The sequence below is a fragment of the Orcinus orca genome, chromosome 2 (genome assembly GCF_937001465.1).
Source record: "Orcinus orca chromosome 2, mOrcOrc1.1, whole genome shotgun sequence".
In the NCBI taxonomy this organism is placed as follows: domain Eukaryota; kingdom Metazoa; phylum Chordata; class Mammalia; order Artiodactyla; family Delphinidae; genus Orcinus; species Orcinus orca.
The window spans coordinates 2,745,683-2,766,207 of NC_064560.1; the positions used below are offsets into that span (position 1 = coordinate 2,745,683).

The following is a 20,525-nucleotide window of genomic DNA, read 5'->3' on the forward strand; positions in this document are numbered from 1 at the left end:
TATATAATCAAAATTATCATTATTTTATAACTATAATTTAAAATTTTTAAATGAGCAAAGGATTTGAATAGATGTTTCTCCAAAGAACATTTACAAATGGCTAATAAACACATTAAGAAGATGCTCAACGTCATTTGCCACTGGGGAAATGCAGATGAAAACCATAATACAGGGACTTCCCTGGTGGCGCAGTCGTTAAGAATCCACCTGCCAATGCAGGGGACACAGGTTCAAGCCCTGGTCTGGGAAGATCCCACATGCCGTGCAGCAACTAAGCCCATGTGCCACAACAACTGAGCCTGCGCTCAAGAGCCCACGTGCTACAACTACTGAGCCCTAGCACCTAGAACCCGTGCTCCGCAACAAGAGAAGCCACCGCAATGAAAAGCCCGCGCACCACAACAAAGAGTAGCCCCCACTCGCGGCAACTAGAGAAAGCCCGCACACAGCAACAAAGACCCAACACAGCCAAAAATAAATAAATAATTTTTTTAAAAAAAGAAAACCATAATACATTTACAGTCAATTAGATACTCAATGAGATACTACTTTATACCCTTTCAGATGGATATAATGAAAAAGAGATAATAACGAATATTGATGAAGATGTGGAGAAACTGGAACCCTCTACATTGCTGTTGGTTATGCAAAATGGTGTAGCCTGTTTTTCTAACAGTTCCGCAGTTCCTCAAAAGGTTAAACCATAGAGTACCACTTGACCCAGCAATTCCCACTACTAAGTATATATTCAAGGGAAATGAAAGCATACATCCACACAAAAACTTGTATGTAAATGCTCACAGCAGCATTATTCATAACAGCCAATAAGTGCAAACAACCCAAACGTCCATCGGCTGATCAATGGACAAACAAAATGTGGCATATCCGTACAATGGGACAGTCTTCAGCAACAAAAAGGAATAAAATACTAATATATGCTACGCCACGGATGAACCTCAAAAGTGCGACACTAAGTGAAAGAAGTCAGACACAAAAGACCACATGTTGTGCGACTTGATTTACATGAAAAATCAGAATAAGCAAAGCTATAGAGACAGAAAATAGATTAACGGTTGCCAGGGCTGGGGTGACTGGGAGGGTGGGGAAGAGGAATGACTGCTAAGGGGCACATGTTTTTTCCTGGTGTGACAAAAATGTTCTAAAGCCTCGACTGTGGTGATGGTTGTACAATTCTGAGAAGACACGAAAACCACGGAATTGTATACTTTAAATGGATTAATTTTACAGCATGGAAATTGTATCTGAATAAAAATGTTTTTACTTTGGTTAAAACCAAACGATAGTGTTGAAGGAAACAAACTGGATCCATAAATTATAAAAAGAAAAATGCAAGTGATTACTACGAAGATTTGGGATGATGCTTACTTAGGAGAGAAGAGAGGGTTGTGATTGACACGGGACACAAGGAAGAATTTCAAGGGTGACTCATGAAGGTCTAATTCTTGACCTGGGTGCTACTGGCATTGTAATAATTCATTAAATCATATATCTGATTTGGGTGATTTTCATACCTTTGTTTTATTTTATAATAAAAACACTTTTTAAGGAACATTTTTGGATTTTTTTAAAAACAGGAATTTGAGGTTATATGCTCATCATCTGACTAAATTATTGTCAATATAATAAGGAAATATCCTATATTTGCACTGTCCCATACAGTTACTGAGCACTTGAAATGTGGCCAGCACGACTGAGGAACTGAATTTTTAACTGATTTTAATTCTAACAAATTTAAATTCAAATGTAAATAGCCACACATGGCTGGTGGTTATTTAGCACATGGCCAGTGCAGGCTTGGAACATACAACTGCTATCAAATGTTTGGCAGATGTGTGTTTTTCAAGAACAATGGATGAATAAGCTAACCTTTAAAATTTTTAAATAAAATTTACATATCGCAAAGATGGCAGCTTTGCGACAACCGTAATTTGTTTTTAAGTTTGCATAAACTTCTCAAAGAACAACCAAATGAACAAATATGTCTATATCTACATATAGATATAAATATAGATATAGACATAGGTATATATGGTATACGTTATATATGCTATAACATTGGAATCGGATGTTCATATCTCCAAATTTCACAGTCATATCTCCAAATTTCATCCAAATTATCAAGGAAATGACAATGGCCACCTAGTCTGAATATCACTGAAGTGATTTCTACAATACATCACCAACTCCCATCCCTGCCCTGTCACAGTCTCTAAGAAATACCAATTCCTCCAGAATCTTGAACAAATCCAACTAGATGTAAAGCCTATAGTGTTTTTGTCACCCTCCCATTTGTTCCCCAGATTGGGCCCTCAGTTCTCCAGATTGGGCCCTCAGTTCTCCAGATTGGGTTTTTTGTGTTTTTTTTTTTTTTGCAGTACGCAGGCCTCTCACTGTTGTGGCCTCTCCCGTTGCGGAGCACAGGCTCTGGACACGCAGGCTCAGCGGCTATGGCTCACGGGCCCAGCCGCTTCGCGGCATGTGGGATCCTCCTGGACCAGGGCTCGAACCTGTGTCCCCTGCATCGGCAGGCGGACTCTCAACCACTGCACCACCAGGGAAGCCCTCCAGATTGGGTTTTATGACTAGTTTGTATCACTAAAAATGGTCCTTAACATTCAATCACTCAACAAACAATGACTAATTATGTTAGGAACTATATTAAGAAACAAATGGAAAGTACAGTCTTTGTCCTGAAAGAAATTATAGTCTAGAGGAGGATAAGCACCAAATAAACCTCCAGAATCGAGCAGTGTGCTTAAGAGCTAAATGAGTACAATTTACATACGTCCATGGCTGTACAGAAAAGGAGCATCTAACTCCCAGGGACAGAAAAGGGACCAGGGAAGCAGGGTGATAGTAGAGGCATCCCTGAGCTAAGTCCTGGAGGATAAGCAGTGAAGGGAGAAAGAGAAGTGTTTCAGGCAAAGAGAAAACATGCAAAGGCTCAAAAGCTCAAGAGAATCAGAATCATGGCAGGTTCAGGTACTAACGCCCAGGAAAAGTAGAGAAGTGAGAGAAGCAAACGCTAGCCAGGCAGGCAGAGACCCAGGTCTGAAGCCCTCTGCTTGCGTGGGAGGGAGTCTGGATTTTATCTGGAAGGTGTAGGAGGCCAAAGAATTTTGAGCTCAGGAATAATGTGATTAAACCTGCATTAAAAAAAAAAATCACTCTGCAACAGTATGAAGTATAAATAAGAGAAAGTCTGATTGGAGACAGGACAAGCACTTTTAAAGAGCATTACAGCAATATGGGTGAGAAGATAGGGCTCACACTACAGCAGAGACAATAAGGATGGAGATGAAATGATGCACTGGAGGGATATTCAGAGTATGCAACATAAATCGACTGTAGATGGGGGTAAGGAAGAATAAAGAATCACGGTGAGTTCCAGGTTTCTTACGTGAGAAAAAGGACACTGCCATTCATCAATTAAAAAAAAAATACAAAAGGAACAAGTGCAGGTTTGAGAGTAATTTTGAGTTCTGAAACTCAGAAAGGTGGTAGTAAAATCAACAATATCAAGTGTCCGCAGAGAGGTTAAGTCAGCTCAGCTCTACAAGCCCTAGCTCAGACTTACTGATTTAGAAGCTCTGGGGATGGAACCCAAGGGCCTGTATTTTAGTCACCCTCCAAACGATTCTGGTGCACACGCTAAACCTGGAGAAGCACCGGTCTTGCCAAACACTAGCGGTAATACTGGCAAAGTCCCAGGCAATTGGGTGGGCGCGGATGACAGAAGGGGAGGTTTCCTATTAGGGGCAGCAGAATCCAGGTTACAGGAGATCTACGGAATAAACTGGAGGAAAAGAAATGGAGACAGCACGCACAGACCCTTCTTTCAATAAGCTTGAAGAGAAAGAGGAGACAGACTAAAAATAAAGATGAGAAAAAATTATGAACAGAATAAAGTCCTCCAAGTGCAAAAAAGGATTCAGAGCCCAGGCAGAGGAGCTGGCCTTGGAAGGGGTGGTGGACACGAGTGGCTGGCCTCACCAGTCCACTCTCCGTCCTGGATACCAGAATCCTAAGTTCGTTCTTCTCTGAGAGGAGGCTGGAGGGCCATGAATCTTGAGTAGCCAAAGCCAATCACCGGACTTCTATATCCCTTGCCACTGACTGGTTTAGAAATGGGATATATCGTGTAAATTGGGCTAGTGAAGTCAAGTCTTCTGGGAGGCTTCTTTTTCTCTCTGAAAAAAGACATAAGAAAGATGCTATGGCTTGAATATTTGTGCCCCCCAAAAACCCTATGTTAAAGCCTTAATCCCCAATGTGATGGTATCTGGAGGTGAGGTCTTTGGAGGCTATTAGGGTTAGATTAGGTTAGAAGCATGGAGCCCCAAAATGGGTTTAGTGTCCTTATAATATAGGAGCCTAGAGCTCTCTCTCTCTGCCGTGCGAGGAAACAGGAAAAAGATAGCTGTCTGCAAGCTCGTGAAAAATGAAATCTTCAGGCACCTTGATCTTGGACTTCCCAGACTCCAGAACTGTGAGAAATAAAATGTCTGTTGCTGAAGCCACCCAGTATACAGCATTTTGTTATAGCAGCCCGAACCAAGACGAGAGACACCTCTTCTTACAGTCTCGGGTGCTTTGATGTGAGGATGTCGATCTTGGAGCTGAAGCTGCCTGCCATCTTGAGACCAGGAAGGGACAAGCTTGAGGACAAAAGCTCACTCAGCATGACAGCAGAACAGAAAGACAGAAAGATCCCAAGAGCCTAATGACACCAGTCAGCTGCTACGTGAACCAACTATAAAACCATCTTTCTTCCAGATTTCTAGTTATATGAGATCATTAAATTTACTTACTATTTAAGTTGTTCACAGTTGAGGCTTCAGTTATTTGTCAGCGGAAAGCATTCTAACTAATACAGAAAGAAAGATTTTCACGAGATGGGTGTGGATGAAATTAACTTGGCCTATTGGAGACCTGGGAATTTGAAGGAGTTTCAGCCTAAAGTTCCACTTATTAAACAAAATGAAGCTCATGCAGTTCTATTTTATAAAGGGACTGGCCTTAACAGTTCTTTTCTGCTTAAAAAAAAAAATCTAGTATTTCTAATGATAACAATAGTTGTAATGAAGATAATGATGATGATAATTATGATGGGGCTAAGTAAGCTAAGCTCATGGTTATTAAAGTATTTTTGAAAGACAGGTATTTTATCCGTGTAGTTTACCTTCAGCATTCCATTTGACTTCAGTAGTGAAACCCTGCCACTCTCTCTTACTTTCCGTTTACAATTTCCATGTCAGTTTCATTTTCCATACTTTCATAGTACACAACACGGCACCACAATATAGTTTATGGAGTAATCCTTAACTTTAAAGAACAAACACTCTGAAAACAAAACAACTTGTAAAAAGACTTCTATTTTTATTTCCACATATTTTCTCAACCTGTTCCTCCGTCTGTGGAATGATTCCTTTGATTCCTATCAGAGGGTGGAAAATCAACACTGCAGCCACACAGATAAACACCAGAGAAAGCATGATTGGAGCACAAATAACAAAAAGCACTAGAGTTGTATGCCCATCCAAGCAGTCCCGAAATGGTGAAAAAAAATTTTTTTGGAAGTTAAATTGTAAGTTTTTGAAGCCCAAAACATTTTCCTACAGAAACAATGTTACTATGAGTCATTGCATTACTAGGCCAGTCCATAAAAGCCTTATGAAACCACATGCATAGGACTATTGTTTGAACTACCCCCAGGCAGAATAATACTTTTTCCTTTGGAAAATACATCATTTTCTCCCTCCACCCTCCACCAGGTCCCGGGGGAAAGGGCCTCATCATGGACTCTGTTCCCTTCTCCAGCCTCATCCCTCACAACTCTCCCTCCCCACACTCTGTGGTCCAGCCATACCACCCTCCTTCAACCTGCAGAGCCTTCTCCCCTCCAAGTCGTCACTGTCAAGCCCTTCCCGTCCTCTTCGTGGTCACCTCCTCTCGGACTTCCGGTCTCGGTTTACATGCTGCTTCCACAAGAAAGCTGTCCCTTGTCCCCATGCTGAGTCGTGGGGCCCTGCCACACTTCCCCACGACAGCATGCATCACACTGCATGGAACCCACTTTGCCAGTCTCCCCCATAATCTCTGCCGTGTTGGGGATACATTCTATGTGTTATCTTAAGCCCAGAGATCAGAGGAGTGGCTGGCATTTGAAGATGTTTAATACATATTTGTTTGTATGAATGAATTTTCCTAAGAGAAGGTACACCAATGCTTTTTAAACTTGATCTATGGAATACTTAACCTGATCTATGGTCATTACCAAGGACTCAAGGGGTTTTCCAAAGGAGACTTCTCCACCTCTGGATTTATCCCTACAGCTCGTTCACATGCAGGGGCTCACCTATCCAACTTCCTCCATACTGCTGGTTTACAACGTAACTTAAATGGAACATTAAAATTCTCGCAAGCAGGAATAAGCATATTTTCTAATAATACCTTTCTCTCTTTCTTGCAGGTAATGTCATTCATTCTTGTGGCTTTTACTCACTATAACTGATGAAGTGCTGACTCCCAAATTTGTATCTCTAGGCCTGATTTTCTCTTGAGTTGAAGATCCAAGTGAGCAGCTGTCTATAATTTTCAACCTGAACGTCCCACAAGGACTTCACTCCATCTCCCAGGTCCTCCCCACCCTTTCTTTTCTCCCGTGTTTCCCATTTCTGATATAGACATCATCATCTAGGCACTGGAGCCTGAAACTCAAGTTGTCTCACCCTTGCTACTTAAAGACTGGTCCACAGACCAACGGTGCGGCTCATCTCCTGGAAACCCAGAGTCTCTGGCCCTACCCCAGACCTGCTGAATCAGGAGCTACCTTTAAACAAAATCCCCAGGCAACTCATATGCACACTAAAAGTTAAGAAACATCGATCTACAACTCCTCGTTCTCCCTACCCCTACACATCAACTCTGTCATTAAGTCTACACAGGAAACTGTCCCAAACATGCTCCTTGCCACCCATTTCTGCCATCACTGCCTTGATGTAAGCCACCCCCTCCGGTCTGGGACACGGCAGTGGTCTCTTAGTCCAACTCAGTCCTCTAACCGTTGGCTGTCAGCCAGAATTTCAGAAGAGACATTCAGCTGTACAGCTATGAATTTTGAGAGAGCCCACGTGGTTGAACAGCTTCTGTGCGCCAGGCTCTGAGGCGCAATCGCCCACCCCTAACTTCAGGAACCCCCCAGACAGGTGGCAGGGGTTGACTCATACACCCAAGACCACAGTATGGTGCGGGGTCAACTCAGAGGGCGGCTCAGCAGCAGCGCTGGGTCGGGTGGGATGCCCCGCTCCTATCGGGTTGCTGCTCTCGAGAGAAGACAGAGCCCAGGAGGAAGAGGTGAAAGACGCAATATGGACGAGGCAGAAGAGTCATATGTCATGTTGAGACAAAGGCAGCGGCTGGGGGTAGCTACAGCACAAGAAACAGAAAACAGAAAATGGCCCCAATCCCTTAAAACCTCGCTGGAATCGGGAATTATCTTAATTTCCAGTACTTCTGAGAGAAGAGAAGGGGTAACCCAAGGCTGATTTAAAATGCACTTCTTTGATTACCCATTTTTATTACTAATTGTATTCCTTACCTGCTAAAATTCTCTGTCCACCTATGTCCTAAATCTTGACAGTTTTTTCCTCATTAAGTTTGAGAGAACTCCTCCGGTATTACAGATATTAACCCTCAGTCACACTTGATATGAGCATTTCCCCCAGTCTGTTATATTGTTTTTCCATTGTGAACAAGTCTTCAATTTTATATATCCAAACTGATGATCTTTTCTTTGGTGAGTTTTTCACTGCTCCAAATTCTGAGTTATCAAACTTGCACAAATCTGATGAGTAGTACATTCTATTTCCTACTACCTTGTCTAAAATGTGATTGTAAAAATACCTCGCTCTGGATAGCAGCTAGACCTGATAAACACATGACATGCATAAACATTCACACACAGCCATTAACCTTCCTCTTCCAACCCTACTCCCACCCCTTTCCTAAGATACAGCCAGGGAATTTGCTTTCATCCCAACTCCTCGCTTATTTTATTCAAATTCCCTCACACTTCAAGGCTGGGAAGGCAGCAGCTGGAACAGGTGCCCTGTGCACTATCTTTAGAGATGGCCCTGAGACACCCACACCCTCTACAGAAGAGTTAAGAATGAATATTTTAAGGTACCTATTGGGGACAGAAAACATTTAAGGGATGCTAATTTTAAAGTACTGGCGGCAATATTCACTGCTATACTTTCTAAGCCCCTAAAACTAGAAATCAAATATCTAGGTTTTCTTTAAGGGTCTGCCATGCCATGGCCCTTTGACTTCATGTTATGGAAGACAATTTTCAAATTGAGAAAAGGGCTTAAGGAGCCTCCTACACTGCTGGTGGGAATGTAAACTGGTGCAGCCATGATGGAGAACAGTATGGCGGTTCCTTAAAAAACTAAAAATAGAGCTACCAAACGATCCTGCAATCCCACTCCTGGGCAAATATCTGGAGAAAACTATAATTCAAAAAGATGCATGCACCCCAATATTCATTGTAGAACTACTGACAATAGCCAAGACACGGAAGCAACCTAAATGTCCATCGACAGATGAATGGATAAAGAAGATGCAGTACATATATACAATGGAATACTACTCAGCCATAAAAAAGAAGAAATAATGCCATTTGCAGCAACATGGATGGACCTAGAGATTATCATACTAAGTGAAGTAAGTCAGACAAAGACAAATATCATATATTACTTATATGTGGAATCTAAAAAAAAAAATACAAATGAACTTATTTACAAAACAGAAATGGACCCTCAGACATAGAAAACAAATGTATGGTTACTAGGGCAGCAGAGAGAAGGGGTAAATCAGGAGTTTGGGACTAACATACATACACTACTCTGTATAAAACAGATAACCAACCAGCAAGGTCCTACTGCATAGCACAGGGAACTCTACTCAATATTTTGTAATAACCTATAAGGGAAAAGAATCTGAAAAAGAATAGATATATAGGGACTTCCCTGGCAGTCCAGTGGTTAAGACCTCGCCTTCCAGTGCAGGGGGTGCAGGTTCGATCCCTGGTCAGGGAGCTAAGATCCTACATGCCCCACGGCCAAAACACCAAAACAGAAGCAATACTGTAACAAACTCAATAAAGACTTTAAAAAGGGTCCATATAAAAAAAATCTTAAAAAAAAGGATATATATGTATACATATGTATATATATAGATATATACATATAACTGAATCACTGTGCTATACACTTGAAACTAATACAACACTGTAAATCAACTATACTCCAATATTTTGAAAAGGGAAAAATTCATGAAAATAAATTACCAAATTTAAATAAATAAATAAAAAGGGCTTAGTCTGTGGTGGTTTGCAGTTGAACGTGACCGACCCCCATGGGAATGTGGAACTTAGAGGGCAGGGGCACGGTTTAGATGTCACGATGAGGGAGCACACACACGCTGCTCTCGGTGAGGGACCAGAGATCCTCAGTGTTCCACAACGTGCAGGGCCACCCTGTATGACAACAACCTTCCCACCCCAAATGCCAACTGCCACCCCACTTCAGCTGAGAGCCTTACAGCCCAAACAACCTGCTCACAAGGTCTGGTGAAGACACGTCCTGACTTCCATTGCTTCTACCTGCCCTGGCATAGGTACTTGTTTTAGAGTGGGAGGGCCAGCCCAGGAGAAGACTGTGAGGTGGGCCTGGCTGTACTGGATGCCCTGCTTACCCTCCCCCATGGGGTCTCTCATTTCACCACCCAACCTGGCCTGCATTCGTTCAAGTAACATCCCCACAGGGTCCCGGCTTTGGCTACTCTCTTCTCACTCTGATCTACCAAATCCTGCTTCCTTCAAGATCTTAGAAAATACCTGATAAACAAATCACACAAAGATGTTAATCTCATGATGCCACCATGCATTCCTCTTCTCAGGGATACCTATATTTAAGGCGTAAACCAAAGATACCATATTCCTTACCACCTCCTCTACCACCACCCTGGTACAAGCTCCTCCTACCTTTTCACCTGGATCACCGCAGTATTCTTAACTAGTCTTCCTGCTTCAACCCTCCAGCTTACAGTATGTTCTCAACAAAGACCTGACCTAAATGAGAGCCTATCATTTCTTAGCCCCAAACTCTCTGACAGCTCCCTAGTTCACTCAGAATAAAAGCCGAAGTACCTCCAGTGCCCTGCAAGGTCACGCATGATGTGAAATGAGGAAAGCTGGAGGGCAGCGAGTCGGGGGAAAGAGCAAGAGTCCACTTTGGTTCTGTCAAATTTGTTAGGAGACAGTCAGACGGAGCTGCCAAAAGGCGTTATCCTTAGAGCCTCAGAAGGGAGCTTCAGGCTTGATAAGTGGGTCTCCACTGGGGGTGATTTTGCCCCCCAGGAGATACTCAGCAATGAGTGGTGACACTTGCGGTTGTCACACCGGGGACAGAGGGGTTCTACTGGCATCTAGTGGGTAGAGGCCAGAGATGCTGCTGACCATCCTGCAATGCTCAAGACAGCCCTGCAGCAAACTGTCATCCAGCCCCAAACGTCACTAGTGCCGAGGCTGAGAGAGCGTGGGCGAGAGACATGAACACGGGAGACTGACTCAAATAGATCATAGTTAAAATCAAAAGGGCGAGGGGAGAAAAAGAGGACTAGACCTTGAGGGCTCCTCACCGAGCAGTCAGGCAGAAGCGGAGGGGCCGACACAAAAGACTGAAAAGGAGCAGCCAGGAAAGGGTGGGGTGACAAAGGCCAAGAGCAGAGGGTTCCCGCAATGAAGCAATGGGCAACTGCGGTCAACTGCGCGGAGGACTGCTGAGATGCCAGGTAACACGGGAGGGGTGAGAGGTCTGAAAGCCCGGAGGCGGGATGCTGTGGGGAGTGAGATAAAAGGCACCTGGGGAGGCTACCGGCAATTCTGAGGCTGCAGAGTGTACGTACCATTAACGTGAAACCAACACGCAGGTAGTTGGGCTCGTCCAGCCCTGAGTGTTCGCCAGGCAGGAGATCAAAGGGGTGCAAAGGGGTGGGGGAGTCTGCAGGCGAGTAACTGGAACTGGGGCAGAAGCCTGGATGAGGAAGGAACTGATGACCACGGGGAACTCATGAATAGAGAGAAATTGGGGGGGAGGAACGAACTGAAAGTCTCAAGGAGTCATAAACACTTTCCCACATCAATAAATATAATTCTCTACCATGCTTTTAATTGCTTCACAGTAATATAGCCTATTTTTTTTTTTTTTTTTTTCAGTACGCGGGCCTCTCACTGCTGTCGCCTCTCCCGTTGCGGAGCACAGGCTCCGGACGCGCAGGCTCAGCGGCCATGGCTCACGGGCCCAGCCGCTCCGCGGCATGTGGGATCTTCCCCAACTGGGGCACGAACCCGTGTCCCCTGCATCGGCAGGCGGACCCCCAACCACTGCGCCACCAGGGAAGCCCATAGCCTATTTCTTGATATTATTAAAGTAAATGTGATTTTACTTTAAGAAGAAATAGCTATTTACCATCTGAATACTGCCAACCATCCTACTCTCTCCTCCAGACAAGAATCAAATGGCATTTGTAGAAAAGATCGCATCATTAAGAAAGATATGCTAAATAACAGACCTGGGTTAAACTATGAGCTCTTTCATTTACTAACGTTGCGACCCTGGACAACTTAGCTAACCTCTCTGGACCTCAATCTCTCTCATTAACAGATTGCAGGAGGCAAAATAATGACCCCTCCCCCAAGGATATCCACGTGCAAATCCCTGAAATCTGTGAATATGGTAGGTTACATGACAAGGGGGAATTATGATTGCAATTATGATTGCCAATCAACTGACCTTAAAATGAGAGTATCCTGGGGCTTCCCTGGTGGCGCAGTGGTTGAGAGTCCGCCTGCCGATGCAGGGGACGCGGGTTCGTGCCCCGGTCCGGGAAGATCCCACATGCCGCGGAGCGGCTGGGCCCGTGAGCCATGGCCGCTGAGCCTGCGCTCCGCAACGGGAGAGGCCACAGCAGTGAGAGGCCCGCGTACCGCAAAAAAAAGAAAAAGAGAGTATACTGGATTACTGAGATGGGTCCTTAATGGGAGAAGAGGGATGAAGAATCAGAACCAGAGAAACAGCATCTGAAAGACTCAATCTGCCACTGCGGACAGTGGAAGGAGGCCACGAGCAAAGGAAGTGTGGGCAGCCTATAGAAGATGGAACAGACAAGAAAACGCATCTCTACTGAAGCTTCCAGAAAGGAATGCAGCCCTACCAGCTCTCAGTAAGACCCATTTTGGGCTTCTGACCTCCAGAACTGTGAGGTAATAAATTTGTGCTATTTCAAGGCATGAAGTTTTTGTTAACTTGTAACAGCAGCAACAGGAAACTCATCCACAGGTGAAACAAATCACCCATAGACTGCTGTGCAGATGAGCCAAGATAACACACATAAAGTACCTAACAGAATGCCAGGTACATAGGAAGCATTTAAATAGCTGCTATTGATACTGTCAGTGCTAATACTATTAACAGCACTAAAACCAACAGTAATCAACCCAAAGAACACTGACTCAGTTCTAGAGTTTACTCAACTTTGTGACCTAAGATATCATATTTAACCTCTGCAGGACTCCGTTTTCTCACTTACAAAATAATATGAGGGAACCTCAAACAGATGACTTTAAAGTTTCTTCCAGCTCTAAAATTTTATGATTCTAAAATCTAACTCCTTAATGACACATTCTACTTGTTGCTAATTAACTGATTCAGAAAATCCTATTAAATAAAAATAGTAAGCCAAGCAGTTTTCATTTTATGTTTCAACATTTTCAATATTTTATACTGCTGAGTTACAGCCTTATAAAGTTGCATCATGGCATAAAATCACAGGCCTGCAGGCAAGGAAACATATCTAAGTCATCCTGCTACTAATTAAAAGCCTTACAGTCAAACTATAATGTTACTAGGATCTTCTCAAATAGCTCAAAGTATATCCCTACATATTACCTCACATATTCTTTTTTTAATAGCTTTACTGAGATATAATTCACCTACTATACAACTCACCCTTTTGAAGTACACTATTCATTGCTTTTAGTATATTCACAGAGTTGTGCAACCATCAGCACAAGCCATTTCAGACTGTTTGCATCATCCTGAACAGAAGCTCCCTGCCCATCGGAGTCACTCCCCACCCCCCGCCTCCAATGCCCCCAGCCTACTCATCTACTCCTGTCCCTATGGAATGGCCCATTCTGGACATTTCATATAAATGGAATCATACAGTGTATTATAACGTTTTGAGATCCATCCATGTTGCAGCATATGTCAGCACTTTGTTCCTTTTTCCTTGCTGAATAATATTCCACCGTGTGGCTATACTACATTTTGTTTATCTAGTCATCATTTGATGGACATCTGGGCTGTCTCTACTTTTTAACTATTAGGAATAACACTGCGATAAACATTCACGTACAAGTGTTTGTGTGAATGTATGTTTTAATTTCTTTGGGGTATATACCTAAGAATGGAATTGCTAGGTAACCCATGGTAACTTGACGTTTTTAACCTTTTAAAGAACTGCCAAGCTGTTTTCCAAAGTGGCTGCCCCCTTCTACGTTCCCAGCAGCGATGTATAAAGGTTCCAGCTTCCCCAGATCCTGGCTAACACTTGTCATTACCCATCTTTGATTGCAGCCGGGTAGTGGCTATGCACGCTACCTTCTGTGGTTCCGATTTGCACACCCCATGCCGAATGCTGTTGCAGCCGGGTAGTGGCTATGCACGCTACCTTCTGTGGTTCCGATTTGCACACCCCTATGCCGAATGCTGCTAAGCATCGTTGCATGTGCTTACCAGGCATTTGTAAGTCTTCTTTGGAGAAATGTCTATACAGATCATTTGCCCATTTTTTAATTGAGTCATTTGTCCTTTTTACTACTGAGCTGTAAGAGTTCTGTATAAATTCTAGATACAAATACATTATCAGATATAAAATTTTTATGTATTTTCTCCCACTCTGTGTATCTCATCTCATCTTAGTGCAGCTACTTGCACTAAATAAACAGATGCCGTGTTGGTATCCCCATTTTACAGATAGAATTGGCATGTCATTAAACAGACTTGACAACTGGTTGACTCAAAAGTAAGCTTACAGCTGTGCTCCTGGTTTTATTCATTTAAAGATGAATGAATATTGATATTCATTCATTGTTATGAATATACATTGTTATCAATGTATATTGATGACACTGCAGCAGAACTTCCACGAAGTCTCCCCCAGTTCAACCCTGATGCTATCTTGTATCTACAATCAGACAATGTTATTTCCAAGTTATATAAAAGATGGTTCCTTCATTCACTGGAAAAAATAGTTATGAAGTGTTACGTCGCAGGCACTGTTTGACTCCTAGCTCAGGATGCATTCCTGAACATAACCAAATCCTTACCCTCATTAGTCTGATAACTTGGCAGTATTATGCAAAGTCCCTAGCCCTAAAAAAATTTCTTAATAGCAAACAATCCAAAGAAAGAAATTTTTCATCTTAATGCTTAAAGATCCACCCTCAACTCAGATGAAACACCGCAGATTTTAATGTAGGCGATATCCTGTTTTTCAAAAAATCCGAAGTGCCAAACTTATTTTGTGGCCTAGGACGACCTTGTTTTTGAGTATTGGCCTTAGTAGGCCATCCCTTGCTTCTCGTAAATCCTTTTTATAATGCAGCAGTGCTTAGTTTAATGACACTTGTCAAAATGAAACTTGACTAGAAGAGGAAAATACTCACAGTTTTACCTTTAATCAGAAAAACCTGAAGGTCCTGAGTCTCTATCCTGGCCAGTTCCTACTCGATGCTGAGCAAAAAAAAGTTATACTAGCTCCATTAAACATAAAAACAAAAATACAGAACAAAAATTCACTAACTTACAAAGGCACTTCTAACCTTGTCTATCAAAGCATTCCTAGTACAGAGCAGAGGGACCAAATAATCCTCAGAAGACTGAAGGCCCAGCGCTAACGGGCCCAGGCAAACTTAAAATTTCTTAGACTGGTGTTTGTTCTCTTAAAGAGTTCCCACCAATGTTATATTCTAAACTATAATACATCTATGTTCTTTTGTTATAAAAAAAATTTACCATTCTTAATGAGGGTCAATATACGAATCTGTTGAGAAGGAAAGACAGAACTCACGGCTTATCAGTAACTCATTGCTCATCCATCTTTACCACGCAAATTTAGTAAATAAATGACAGCCAGCAAGTAAAGCTAACGCTGGGGAAGACATGCCCGCCTCCTAGTTTTGAGTGCCCTCAGCACGCCACTTTGTAACTGGAGGTTCCCACACTCCCTTCGCTAGAGGTGCCTAAGGATTTACGAGGCACAGCTCAGCTGGGGGAGCATGACCTGAGGTGACCCCAGGGACGGCCGGCTGCAAGCAGCAGCACCCCAGTTCAAGGCGGGCCTTTTCCACACTGTGACCTGGGAGGCTAGGCGTTTTCTGGAGGCATCTCGGGGTTGCTCCGGGAGGATCAGAGAAGAGCTGTAAGTGGGCAGAGCACTGCACTTCACCTGTCTTACGTACTGGGCCTCCACGGACACTTTCTGAAGACTGAAATTAGACTGCAACGAAAAGGTCTGAAAACCTTAAGACTAGAGGAAGTCTTGGCCAGGCAGACAACAATGTGCATCAGATCTGAAAGACGAGGTGAGGAAGAAAGGGGAGAATGGATAATGAAGCCAGTGGGGAGCAGAGTCAAAAACAGGAAAGGGTGTGGAATAAGCCAGGGGTCAGGGTCAGGCCTTTATCCACTGAAAAGAATGCCTATTGTGGAGTGGGTGCGTCTGCTTAAAGGAACAGCCTGGGCTCCTTCACCCAGCACCACTCAACTGCTCAAACCTTCAACTCCAAAATGCCGCTTGCTGGCCCCAGTCTCTCCTTCTTGCTCCCCAGATCCCTGGCCTCCGTTGCCAACCAGCCTCCCACAGAGCAGCCAACGTGAACCGTCAGAAAGTAGACCATCACTCCTCTGACTGGTGGGTGTCTTTCCCACGACACCTGAACCAAACCCTAATTCCTCAGGGCAGCCTGGACACACCACGCCTCTCTCCTCTCACTCATGCTCCGAGCCCTGGCCGGGGCTCTGCCCGGGCTGCGTCCGGACCCATGTGCACTGCTGTGTCCTGATGACGCTCGAGTCTGCTCCGAGGTCGCCTCTTCCTGTTCACGCTATCGCTCTCTGACTCTTGACCTTTCTTCATTTTTCTCTTGAACATTTTCTTACTGTCTGAAATTATCCCTGTTTGCCATCTGCCTCCCCGCCTAGGAGGAAGCTCTACCAGGGCGGGGACTTTGTTTTGATCACTGTTTTGGTCTTGGGAGCCAGACCACTGAGAACAGTGCCTGGAGGACAGATGTTCACCATTTATGGAATGAGTGAATGAATCAGTTCTGCGTGATCTGAAATGCGTTTAGGCCTCCAGCTTTTCCCCAAACCCCTCTCCTTTCATACCTGATCCATCAACCACGCGCTCAGCTTTACTGCTTGTCCACTGTGACCTAGGATCTGATCACCCAGGTTTGCAATCACTCCTTTGCCTAAACTCTCAACTTTCTCACCGGCCTGTCCTTCCCCTCAACCAGCCTAAGGATCTACTTCTTCACTCGCACACCGCAGCCACCCAGAGGTCGCTGCTATAAAAAGCCCCAGCCGTGCCGACGGGGGACTCTGCAAACACACGGTCCCCCACCAGGAGCCCATCCATCTTTTTTAGGGCTCTCAATCCAGTCCCTCTCTCACAGCCGACAGAAACAATTCCAGGCTTCCATCACTTTCTTCACGCTTCCTCCCCTCCCCCCCCACTCCGTAAGCGACATCACCTCCACAGGAACAAGAGAGGTCATTAGGTCAGACTCCCTCCGTTTCCTCCGTCCCTCCGATCACCGACCACACGCCCGCTCTCACCTCCTTCCTGGCAGCGCGGAGGGCGGATGTCCTTCTTCCTGCCCGAAGTGAACCCCAGCCAGAGCTCTGGAAGGCACGCGAGGCAGCCCACCTCCTCAGGGATCTACCCTGTCACGGGTCCACCTGCCCCTTCCCCACCTTCCCCTTCCCCTTCTCATCAGGCTTCTGCCCCACTGCACGCAAAGGCTCAAATTCTCCCATCACAAAACAAATGAACAAACAAAACTAATACAACTGCCCCAGACATTATGTCTCTCTCTTGCCTTTGTCCTCTTTTCCCTTTTCTCTTCGCAGCCAAGTGTCTTGTAAGACAGCTTGAACTCACTATTTTCACGGTTCTGCTTCCCCACTCCCAATTCACTGCTCGACCCCCTGAGATCTGGATTTTGCCTGCAAACACAAAACTGCTCTCTCCAAAACACATGTGACTTCTTAGCTGAAAATCCACTACGAATTTATTAAACCTGTCAATTGAACATCGACATCTTGTCTCCTGGCTTCAGTGACATTAGTGTTTGTCTCTTGGCTTCAGTGGCATTATTAAAGTGCTTGTCTCCTGGCTTCAGTGGCATTATTCTTTCTTGGTGCTTGACTTTTTTGGACCCTTCTTGGCAGTCTGCTTTGCTATCTACTGTGTGATCTGAGAAAAGCCTCTCTGTGTGGTGTAGCAGTTACAAGCCCGGGCTTGGGCTTAGTCAGCGTGGGCTGCTGTAACAAAGTACCATGACTAGGTGGCTTCAAGAGCATAACTTCATTTCCTCACAGTTCTGGAGGCTGGCAGCCCAGCACGGTTGGGTCCTGGTGAGAGCGCTCTTCCTGGGATCCAGAAAGCCTGCTTCTCACCGCGTTCTCACATGGCAGAGAAAGCTCTCTGGTGTCTCTTCCCCTTCTTGTGAGGACACCAGTAGGGTCGGGATCCACCCTCATAATCGCATTTAACCTTAATCGCCTCCTTAAAAGCCCGATCTCCAACACGGTGACATGGCGGGTTAAGGCTTCGACGTGAATCTGGGGGGACACAATTCAGTCCACAGCAGCCAACGATAATTGCACTTTAATTAAAGCATGGTAAAGCTGAATGTTATGTAACACTAACTGTGCAAGTACAAGAACTCTAAAGCAGCAGAGAAAATGGGTATCACGTGAAAATATCAGGCTACAAAATTTTATATCAACATGTAAAACACACACATATGAAATAAAAAGGAATATATCATAATTGTCGTCAGAGTGAGGTTCCAGTAAAAGAGCTTATTTCTAAACTCTTGGCTAAGCAGTTTGAAAAATAAATTTTCACAGAAAGACTATATAAGTGAAAAACTTCAACTGGACAAAAAAATCCCTAAGAACAATTTCAAATCTAACTTTCCCTGTTCGTTTCCTGCTAACCTCATTGCCATCTGTACTAACTAGGATATAGGCCAATCTGCTGTGACAGAACCAAGAACACAGTGGCTCAAAGGAAAGAGGAGTTTGTTTCTCTCCCATGTAACAGTTCGGGGGCAGACAGGTGGTCTCAGGAAGGTCCAGGGACTGAGGTTCCTTCTGTCTTGTCCCACCACCCCCTGTGGACACTGCCCTGGTCTGCAGGACAGAAGCTGGCTCACAACACCTTGCTCTTGTGGGTGGGGGAAAAGAACAGGACTAACAGCAGATCTGAATACAAATGTGGTTTAGAAGGTGCACTCATCGTTTCCACTCCCACCCACTGGCCAAAACTTAGACATGTGGCCTCATCCGCCTACAAGGAGCCTAAGAAATACAATTTCTCTGTAGGCCGAGCTAAATGTCAGAGGTGAGAGGGTATCCTTCTCCCGACTCTGGAAGAGTCGTCTCCTTCCTAAAGGGGCGCCCATCCAATCACTGGATTCCACTCCGAGTCTACGATCTCTGGGCAACGCACAATCTCTGCAACAGATATCAACGTGGCTCCATCCCAGCCCAGTGACCTACAAACTAACAGACCAGGAACCTTTTGCTCTCCACCACCACCATAGCAACCAAAATACAACGAAACGAAAATAAGATGAATGCAGTTAAGTCTCCCATTCTGAAAAGAAAAGAATGGCAAATACACATTCTTACCAATGATGAGATACAGCTGGAAAAGAAAGGTGAAGAATCCCCCCTCCACCAAGGAAGCCAGACCCTTGGTTAAACTCAGTCCTGTCCTCTGGGGGGAAGGGGAGGGATCTCCTTTATCAGTTTGTCTGCTGGAGCCTGGCTTTGCCTCTGGAAAATTCTTTTTTTTTTAATTTCCATCATCCTTTCTAGCCATATGTGAAGTGGATACGGAAAACTATGTGCTCCAAAGACGTGGCAAACAGCTGGTGCCAATTTGGGGGTCAAGGGTTGCTTTAGGTGTCAATGTCAAACCCACCACAGGCTTTTACAAGCCAAACTTGTGGCATCTTTGCCAATGTAAACCTCTCAAAAATTCAACAGGTCTGTTTGCCTTCAGTCAGTACCACATGAAAGCAACCACAACTAAAGACAGTCCCGTCATAGATACTAAGCTTGTCTTTTCTCCTCCTTCACTTGCTGGCTTCTGTGGCAGACCCATCTTTCCCTCAATTCAAGGTGAGCTACCTTGAGGTCATCTGACTCATGACAGGAGGATTAAACCACCACACCCCAGTGATGTCAGGCAGGCCACGTGACCTGAGACGGTTCTTCCCGTCTGACTGATTTCAGGCTCAACCATTTAATTTGCTTTGGCCAATAAAATATGAACAGAAGTAATACATGCCACGTCCAAGCACCTGATTCTGCCACATCCTTTTCCTTCTGCCACAGAACAGCAATGTCTCCAAAAAGCCTATTCCTTTGGCTTAGTGGAACAGACGATGTGGAACAGAGCCACGGACATGTCATGAGGAAGAAATCAACCTTTGTTGCTGTAAGGGAGCTGAGACTGTGTTTTTAAGTGCAGCTCTACCTGGCCATGGGGAAATTTTGATGGAATTTAACAAGTAATAACAACAAGGCCCTCAAAATTAAGGACTTGTTATTCAACAAAGGACGTTCTAGACAAAGTTAACAGACAGGCAAAAGACTGGGACTACCTATTCGCAACATCTAAAAAGAACCAAGGGATTTAATAGCCATTGTATGCCAAGGACTCTTGAAAAATAACAATAAAAAGACAGGAAGTGCAATTGAAAAGTGGATAAGAGACAAGCAGACAATTCACCGAAAATAAAATCCAAGTGGTCAGATAAAATACAGGCTGCCCCATTAACTCTGAATTAAAGATAGATAATGAAAAAAATTCAGTATAAGCATGGCCTGACTACTACACAGTATACACTTATACTAAAAAATTATTTGTTGTTTATTTGAAATTCAAATTTTATAATGTCCTGTATTTTTACTTTCTAAATCTGGCAAGCACAGGTGAAATCCATGTGGCTAACAAGTGAATGAAGAGAAGCTGAGTCTCACTAGTAATCAAAGAAATGCAAATTAAACCTACGTGATACCATTTTATATCTTTTATATTAGCAAAGTCCAGAAAACAAGGCTTTTATTGAA

The 20,525-nt window shown here is 44.1% G+C and overlaps 1 protein-coding gene across 48 annotated transcripts in view; it reads right to left on the minus strand.

Annotated features, from left to right (window-relative positions):
* The window catches only part of ZNF438 (zinc finger protein 438), a 284,020-nt gene that overhangs the window by 252,952 nt on the left and 10,543 nt on the right, over positions 1 to 20,525 (minus strand). For 6 of the 48 annotated variants that reach the window (XM_049706471.1, XM_049706469.1, XM_049706477.1 and 3 more), the window contains one exon: positions 4,015 to 4,211. The exons of the other annotated variants lie outside the window; for them this stretch is intronic. The gene's annotated coding sequence lies outside the window, so the exon portion shown is untranslated. The remainder of the gene's footprint in view (positions 1 to 4,014; positions 4,212 to 20,525) is intronic. 48 annotated transcript variants of the gene reach the window in all.